At 36.0% G+C, this 9,113-nt stretch overlaps 1 non-coding gene across 1 annotated transcript; it reads left to right on the top strand.

The window, feature by feature from the left end:
* Window positions 1–8,431: 8,431 nt before the first annotated feature.
* LOC141663422 (small nucleolar RNA R71) lies at window positions 8,432–8,538 on the top strand. The gene has a single exon (XR_012551494.1). It is a non-coding gene; the product is annotated as a small nucleolar RNA R71 (small nucleolar RNA).
* The last annotated feature ends 575 nt before the right edge of the window (window positions 8,539–9,113 follow it).

Raw genomic sequence — 9,113 nt, 5'->3', positions numbered from 1 at the left:
ATAGGTCTTTATAGTGTTGCTAATAATCACTAAAAAACGTTGCTAAAAATACTAAAAAGCGTTGCAAAAAACACCAAAAAAGCGTTGCAAGAAGGTTGTATCGATACCCCACATGTGGGCCCCATTATGGGGCCACAAATATTGTATTGATAGCCCAAACTCTACTGTAACACTTTTCAGGACCTATTGCAACCCCATTGGTGCTGCAATAGCACGTTTCTGTAACGGATAACCAAGGGTTGCAACAGGGTGTCATCGGGGTTGCAAAAAACTCTATTGCAACGCCTAAAATTACAACCCCGAAAAGCGTCGCCATAGCCTTTTTTTGGCCTTTAGCAACGCTTTTTTGGCCTTTAGTTACGGTTTCTTGGGGTTGCAGTATCCAATCTATGGCGTGGTGCATGGACATTATATCGGCCATCGAATTTTCTTTTAAATTTTTATATTTTTTTAGCCCGATCCAAATTTTTAGCAGCATCAATAGTTTTTATTATTTATTTTTAGCCCGAGATTACAAATCCAACTAACTATATGTAGTTTACTTTTCTTTTTTATTTAAGATTGGATTGATAATATAATTTTATTTTAGCCCGACTTCACAGAATTAGAAATATTTTTAATTATCTATTGTGAATACTTATCTATTTATGAGAGTGTTTTATTTTAAGTATTATTATAATTATTTTAAGTATTACTATAATTGCGATGATCAAACCGACTAAGTAATAACAATCAAATTTTCATTATTTCGTCTTTAATATAATAGTACTAGTATATAACCCGTGCATCTAACCCGTGCGATGCACGGTTGTTTTTATCATTATATATTATAAATTCTAATTTTAATATATTACCGGCAGGATTCAAACATTATACCTCTTAAAGAATACTAATTTCTTTTATAATTTTAATATGTTGATGCTAAGCTTCGAACCTTATACCTCTTAAATATTACTAATTTTTAAGAATAAATCTAATGGTTCTTATCGATTTGATCTGACGATTCTGGATTGAGTGATTAATGACCAACAACCACCAACAACCAAACTTTTAGTGTTTCATCTTTAATATAATAGTATAGATATAGATAGATAGATATAGAAGATTGTGAATACTTATCTATTTATGAGAGTATTTTATTTTAAGTATTACTATAATTATTTTAATTATTTTAAATATTACTATAATTACGGTAATCAAATCGACTACCAACCAAATTTTCATTGTTTTGTTTTTAATATAAATATATAGACAGGTAGATAAGTTGAATCAAGCAGTACATCGACAAAAAGCAGAAGAATCACATGCTTTCTCAAGTGAACAAGTTCTCTAGCAATAGCATCATCCATTTATCATGTTTTATTCAAGAAATTTTAGGACTAGTAGTTCCATACTCTCATTGTTTAGGTCAGAACTGCAAAATAGAAAAATACCTGCACTTTTTCCGGACAACCTTTTTAAAAACCGGTTTCAGGGCGACATGTTAACCCGGCGAGGTGCTTAATATTTCACAGAAAGTGGGATGAAATTTTTTTATTTTAAATTTATTCCATTTTATATTCAAGTCAATTACTAAAGACTAATCCTATTATTAACCACTGTGTATAGTATGTGCAACTTTGCATCATAATTTTTGGGGTACCCTACTTTTTTTTATTTAATAAATATATACATGCAGGGTCCTTGTCCTCGCAATCGACAAGCGGCGAAATTTTTTCGTAAATATATTTTTACAAGAAACATTATTCACTAAATCACACTTATTCCGAGCTTAATTTTAAATATTAAATATTTCCCTCTTTGCGGAATTTTTCACAAATATTTACATGTCAATGTATACCGTGCATATTCCAAGTGGCCACTATTTAAAAAAGGGCTTTCTAAACTATATCTCATTAAAAACTGATTTACAATCCTGAATCAATAAATTTTACTAATTTTAAAAAAAAAATATCATGATTAATCTTATCATCACACATCTTTAAAAACCTTTTTATCCCTACTTTCCGTAATTTAGTAATGATATACAATTATCACTTATTTATAATAGCTAAATCACTTGAACACAATACAACAACGTTGTTAATCAAAATTGAAAATTATAGACACCTATAAGTATTAGTTACTTGATACTGTCATACTGAATATGATAAAAATAAAAAATATAAATAAAATAATAAAGTAAGAACAACAAAACAAGTATACCAATCTATATGAGACATAATGTTATTCCCAAACAATCTAACAACTAGAATTACAGAAAGAGGTTGAATATAATTCTTAGTTTCTTCTAAATTTTAAGAACTTCTCACAAATATAAATATATCAGTGTTTGAATATGCAAAAGTGTGGACTGAAAATGTAGATGTATTCAAACACAAAGTAATTAAACACAAGGATTAAAAACTTTCTGGTGGATTGAACTTACCCACCAGAGATATATATATTGATGAGAACTCTGTGATGCAAAAATGCACACAGCTGCTTACAAGTATGATACACTTATAATAGAGAAATTCTTAACACATACAACTTGTTAGGTCACACAACACTGTAGAAGGGGGTTGAATACAATGTAGAATATAATCAAATCGATTTAAAGCTTAAGTAACAGAAAACATATGTATTTGATATAACAAACTCTGTTACAATGGAACTGTTCTCTCTCAGTGATGAACAAATATCACGAGAGCTGCTAGGTTACAATATATGATCTTCTTGATGATCGTAACTCTTATAGAGCAAACCTATGTCTGTGTTTGTATAGACATACAGTTATAAGATAACTTCTAGTTGATATGGAATATAATTTTGTCTCCTAAAATATATTAACCAGATATCTTATATAATTCTTCTAGTCCTCGAACTCTTTCCATGCATATCTTATTCCGTATTAGTTTCGATCTTCTTTCCTGTAAATCAGCTTCCTTCCTTAACTATTAGTCCTCCAGTACTTAAGTTCTGATATCCATCTTCTGATATTATCTTCTGATAATCTAAGTCCTGATATCCTTAAGTCCTGACTTCCAGTAAGTCCTGATTCCAGTAAGAACTGATATTCCCCGTTAGTTAAGATCTGAAAATTAAACATGAAACATATTAGACATGATATCTCAAATATATCCAACAATCTCCCCCAACTTGTAAATTATGCAAGAATATACAAGTTAATAGATTTGATGATGTCAAAAACAATTAAGTTCAAATGCAATAAGAGTTTGATAAGACTATAAATTACAACTTACAAAACATCCAGCTTTACCAACATCACTGAATCCATAATGATTCTTAAAAAAATCTTTTATCATATTATCTTCAGCTTTCTTCAGAACTTCAGTTAACTGTGCTTTGACCTGCATCAGTTCTTCTTCATTATTATCACCAATATGATAAATGGCCGTTCTGAGAGCTTGAATGGATGTTCTTTCAAGTCCATCACCAAGTCTGATAACCTTAGGATGTGAAGAGTTTTCATTATAACATAAGCATCTCCCTTTCAGAATAACTTCCACCTTAGCAAAATTCTTCAGCATAGGAATTTCTCTTCCATCATCTTCAGTAATCATTGGACTATACTGAGAAGTGTTAGGGCGAAAACACGCGCTAATATTCACGCAAGTATACGCGTTCGCAAGTAGTATAAGATATAAATCAGATTCGTTCCCACAGAGACTGGTTTAGGTTAAGTTCAATTTATGCACCTATGCAACAATGTATGGTTATCGCTCAATGCTAAGACAAATAACAAATTGGGTTTTTATTAAACTAAGAGATTATACTAAATAACATTAACTAAGAGAATTGAAGTTAAATTAATATATATGATAAACATGGGATCCTAACTTCATTAAATACTTCATTAAATAGCCTTATTGTTCTTAACCTTAGCATGTGATGGTGAGGACACTAATCAGATAACACGAAACTGATAAACGCCAACTTTCGTTGCACGAGTACCATTCTACCAGACATCCATAAAAGAGATAGAAGCTGAATAGGCACCAATTATATTGAGACCCTATATGTCTATAGAATTTGACAATATAACGGTTTAAGCACAAGTTATCTATCTTGATTACATAGGGCAAGTAAAACGGTTAGAGTTACCTACGAATCATGCATACACATACATGAACCTATGCTAGCATGGCAAGTTCTAAACCTCTATATTCACTGTCGCTTCAATAGAGATTAACACGCTATCTTATATGTTAGCTACGCACATAAGACGAATAAGCACAACCAATACTAGGATATCATACAATCACCACACACCAAGATATCGAAACAATTAACTATTGAAATCCATAAGTAAATCCGCTAGAATCCCATGACAACGATTAGCCCATAATCGAACTCATCGTCACCATGGATTCCAATGAAAGCATGCTATAAACAAGGTCTTAATAAACTAAATAATAATCAAAGTACGAATAAACGAGATCTAGGTTCAACAAGAACGAAAACGAGCATCCAAAGTTACAACTAATTCAAAGAATCACAAGTTGAAAATAAGATCTTCTTTTTCGGAGTTGTTCTGTGCTTCTAGGTCTTCTCCTTGGTATCCCAATCTTCCCGGATGATGAAAACCTTTTTTTTAAGTATATATATGCCCCTAGTGGACCTGGACCCTTAAAATCGTCAAATTCCACTCAAAAAAGGCTTTTTCAGCGAAATCAGTGACCAGCCGCGCCCTGAGCGGCCGCTCAGCTCTCTGAGCGGGCGCTCAGCTCTGCTGAGCGGGCGCTCAGCTCTGCTGAGCGGGCGCTCAGCTACTGACTGGAAAAATATTCTGATGAATCTTGTTTTGACCATAACTTGAGTTCTACTCATCAGAATTAGGCGATTCAACTGCCCACGCGAAGCTATTGAGATTCTATACAACTTGACATTGGCCTTGGCTTCCAATTCTGATCACTTTTCATCATATTTCCTTTAAAAGCTCTTTTCTTCATATAACTGATACCTGAAATATAATAACACAAAAACACATCAAAATACCAATAACTTGAGTCCAAAACACCAATTTAAGCTTGTAATAAAGCATTCCAAGTGGATATAAAATCCACTTATCACACCCCCAAACTTGAATCGATGCTTATCCTCAAGCATAAACAGACTCAAAACTACAAAATAAACCTAATGCATGAATGCAACTACGTGAATGCAACTAAATGACAATGCAATCGATCCCCTCAGAATAACCATAACCAAATGAATAAGCCAATGCCTCTAAAAATGCAATGACTTTAAACAGAGTTCAAATAAGTCCCACAAACCAACTCACAAACCAGAAACGTGCGTGTGTGGATGCTTAACAGATATACTCTCGATACTAGATCAATAACCATAACTTATCTATCATCGAAACAATCAAAAGTTTATAAACAGAATAGACAATAAACGCATTATGACTCACAACACCTCCTTTCTACTAGAGTTATACAAGGATTCACACTATTATTGAACACATAACAAAGATGCTTATTTGATCGTGCAATGAATGAGGTCCCAAAAGACTTATACAATAATACCCATTTAGCGAGCGTTAGGTTAGTGGATCCCAGACTATAAAAGCCTTAGGTCACTAGGCACAAAGTCCCCTAAAACTTAATAACTCGAGTATTAAAGAGCTCACTCTTGATCAATTATGCATAAACACATACTTTTTTCTTTCTTTTTTTTTCTCTTTTTTCTCTTTTTTTTTCCTTTTTTTTTCAACACTTTCTGAATGAGTGCGTTTCGCTCCATCTCATTCAACCCTAGACTACTCATAAAAATATGAGCCGGCTACTAGCCATTTGACGCCTAGCCTTACAACAACTAGCAATGAAATCCAAGTTTTTCTCCAGATAAAACAAAATCAGTGTTTTTACGTCACTACGAGAATATCACAAATTCTAAATATAACCAAGTGATTAAATCTCAACAACAAACAAGTATGATCATGATCTAGATCAAAAGCAACCCTATAAGACTTTGTGAAAATATTTATTTCTGGCATGCAAATCAATTCATTAAGACTTAAACATCCCTCTATTCCTCATCACCACACTCAAATCAACATCAACTTATCCAATATCATAGTTCATCTTAAGGGATCATGCTAAATATGCATGCAAATGCAACTATATGAAATTACATAAAAACAAACAAATATGTCCTAAATGAACAATCATACAAAAATATGAATGAACTACAACTAAACATGTAACATGAATCTATATGAATCTATATGGACACATACTACTAATCCTTACATTATCACCCCCAAATTTAAAATTTTCAATGTCCTCATTGAAGGTAATAATAAGGATTTCAGGCATACCTAGTCGTCGGAAAGATCACCCTCTTCGGGTGGAGGATCAGGTGGCCAATCAACCTCGCCACTAGTGTCTCGGAAAATAGTACCGAAAGCGTGTGTCAAATCTTCAGCAAAATGACGGTGAATGTCATGCATGGCCTCATACACCTAATTACTCGCCTGTACCGCTCGTCACCAACACCAGTCCTATCAACTACCTGTTGCACATGAGAAGAACCCTCTATAGTCACTAGAGGATCCGTTCGGCTACCCTCTACATCATCAAAGATATATCCCAACCCTTTATCAGGGGGCGCATCTAAGAATGAATAACTCAAGTGATTTGGTAGTGGGTTGAGCTCAAGTGTAGGAGCATCTTCAATAGACGACTCGAGACGATCCTGAGAAATTTTCAGCTCTGCTAACCCAAGAGAATCGAATGGCACATCCAACTTCCTCTTCCACAGAGGTGCATTCAAAACCTGAATTTGCTCTACTTTAAAGCACTCCTCTTTAGCTGTGGGTAATTTTATTTCCTTGAACACATTGAAAGTGACCTTCTGATCATGAACCTTTATCGTAAGCTCTCCTTTTTGCACATCGATCATAGTTCGGCCTGTAGCCAAGAATGGTCTTCCCAAGATAATGGGAATCTTCTTATCTTCCTCGAAATCAAGAATTACAAAGTCAGCAGGGAAGAAGAGTTTATCCACCTTGACCAAGACATCCTCCACTATACCTCGTGGATAAGCGATGGAACGGTCAGCTAGTTGCAATGACATGTATGTTGGTTTCGGCTCAGGCAGACCAAGCTTCTTGAAGATAGATAAGGGTATCAGATTGATGCTAGCTCCTAAATCACATAAACACTTGTCGAACGACAAGTTTCCGATGGTGCAAGGAATAGTGAAGCTTCCAGGATCTTTAAGCTTCAGAGGCAACTTCTGTTGCAGCACAGCACTGCATTCCTCCGTTAGAGCAACGGTCTCTAAGTCATCGAGCTTCACTTTCCGAGAGAGAATACCTTTCATAAACCTCGCATAGCTAGGCATCTGCTCAAGAGCTTCAGCGAAAGGTATGTTGATATGAAGTTTCTTGAACACCTCCAAAAACTTCTCAAACTGCTTATCCGGATTTTTCTTCTGCAGCCTCTTTGGAAAAGGAGGTGGAGGATAGATCTGTTTCTCCCCTGTATTACCCTCAGGAGGAGTGTGTTCCACAGTAGTCTTCCTTGGTTCCACCTCTACTTCCTTCTGCACATCTTCTTCAGCCACAACTGCATTTTCTGAATCTTGAGATTTTTCAGGCTCTTCGTCTTGCTGAATTTGGGGGCTTGCGACCTTTTTCACATGTTCTTCAACTTCCCTCTTTCTTGGATTGGCTTCTGTATCACTAGGAAGTGTTCCTGATGGTCGATTCAATAAGGCATTAGCAATTTGCCCTATTTGGTTCCCCAGAGTCTTGATAGAAACAGCTTGGCTTTGGCATATAAGAGCCTGATTTTTGCACATAAGCCTCAACTCCTCTAATTCAGATTTTTCATTCGAAGATAGACCTGCATCATGAGTTTGTTGTTGAAGTTGGAGTTGTTGTCTTGGTGTAAATTGTTGCTGAAAACCAGGAGGGTTAAATAGCTTATTTCCAAACTGCTGGAATGGCTGTTGCATCACATTCTGATTGTTGCTCCAGCTAAAGTTAGGATGATTCCAGTTGTCAGGATGATAAGTGTCTGGAACTGGTTGTTGCGATCTCTGAAAGTTGCTCACAAACTGAGCTGAGTCGCTAGATATAGCGCATTGCTCTGTCGCATGCGGACCTGCACACAGCTCACAAACACTAATTATCTGCTTAACACCATAGTTAGCCAGAGAATCGATCTTCATAGACAACGCCTTTAGTTGAGCAGTGATAGCCGTAGCTGTATCCACTTCAAGAACTCCTGCTACCTTGCCCTGTGGATATCTCTGGGTTGGATACTGATATTCATTAGCAGCCATCAGTTCAATTAGATCATAAGCTTCCTCATAGCTCTTAGCCCATAATGCTCCGCCTGATGCTGCATCGAGTATGGGTCTGGACTGTGCTCCCAACCCATTGTAAAAACAAGTGATGATCATCCAATCAGGAATTCCATGATGAGGACACTTCCTAAGCATCTCCTTGTAGCGCTCCCAAGCTTCACATAGCGATTCTCCCGTTTGCTGCACAAATTGAGTAATAGCGTTCCTCATTGCAGCCGTCTTCGCCATAGGGAAGAATTTAGTAAGGAATTTCTGAGCAAGATCTTCCCAAGTAGTAATTGAACCAGCTGGTAGAGAGTGTAACCAGCTCTTAGCCTTGTCCTTCAGAGAGAATGGGAACAGTCTTAGCTTCACAGCATCTTCAGAAACACCGTTAAACTTGAAGGTGTCGCATATTTCAATGTAATCCCTAATGTGTGTATTGGGATCTTCCGTTGGAGAACCCCCAAACTGGACTGAAGTCTGTACCCATTGAATTATGCCAGGCTTGATCTCAAAGGTATTAGCTGTGATAGCTGGCCGGACAATGCTAGATTGAATGTCATTGATCTTGGATTGAGAAAAATCCATCAAGGCTTTCGTTCGTGCCGCTGGATCTCCCATTGTAATGAGTACCTGAAACACAAACAAATAAACCGTGAAAGTAAAAGAATCCGAGTCAGTGAACTTTAACGACCACTGATGACAAGCACATAAACTAAAAATTAACACCGAGTCCCCGGCAGCGGCGCCAAAAACTTGTTAGGGCGAAAACACGCGCTAATATTCACGCAAGTATACGCGTTCGC

Source organism: Apium graveolens, chromosome 5 (assembly GCF_009905375.1).
Source record: "Apium graveolens cultivar Ventura chromosome 5, ASM990537v1, whole genome shotgun sequence".
Classification (NCBI taxonomy): Eukaryota; Viridiplantae; Streptophyta; class Magnoliopsida; order Apiales; family Apiaceae; genus Apium; species Apium graveolens.
The sequence above is the reverse complement of the archived record's forward strand: the minus strand, read 5'-3'. Positions and strand labels throughout refer to the sequence as shown.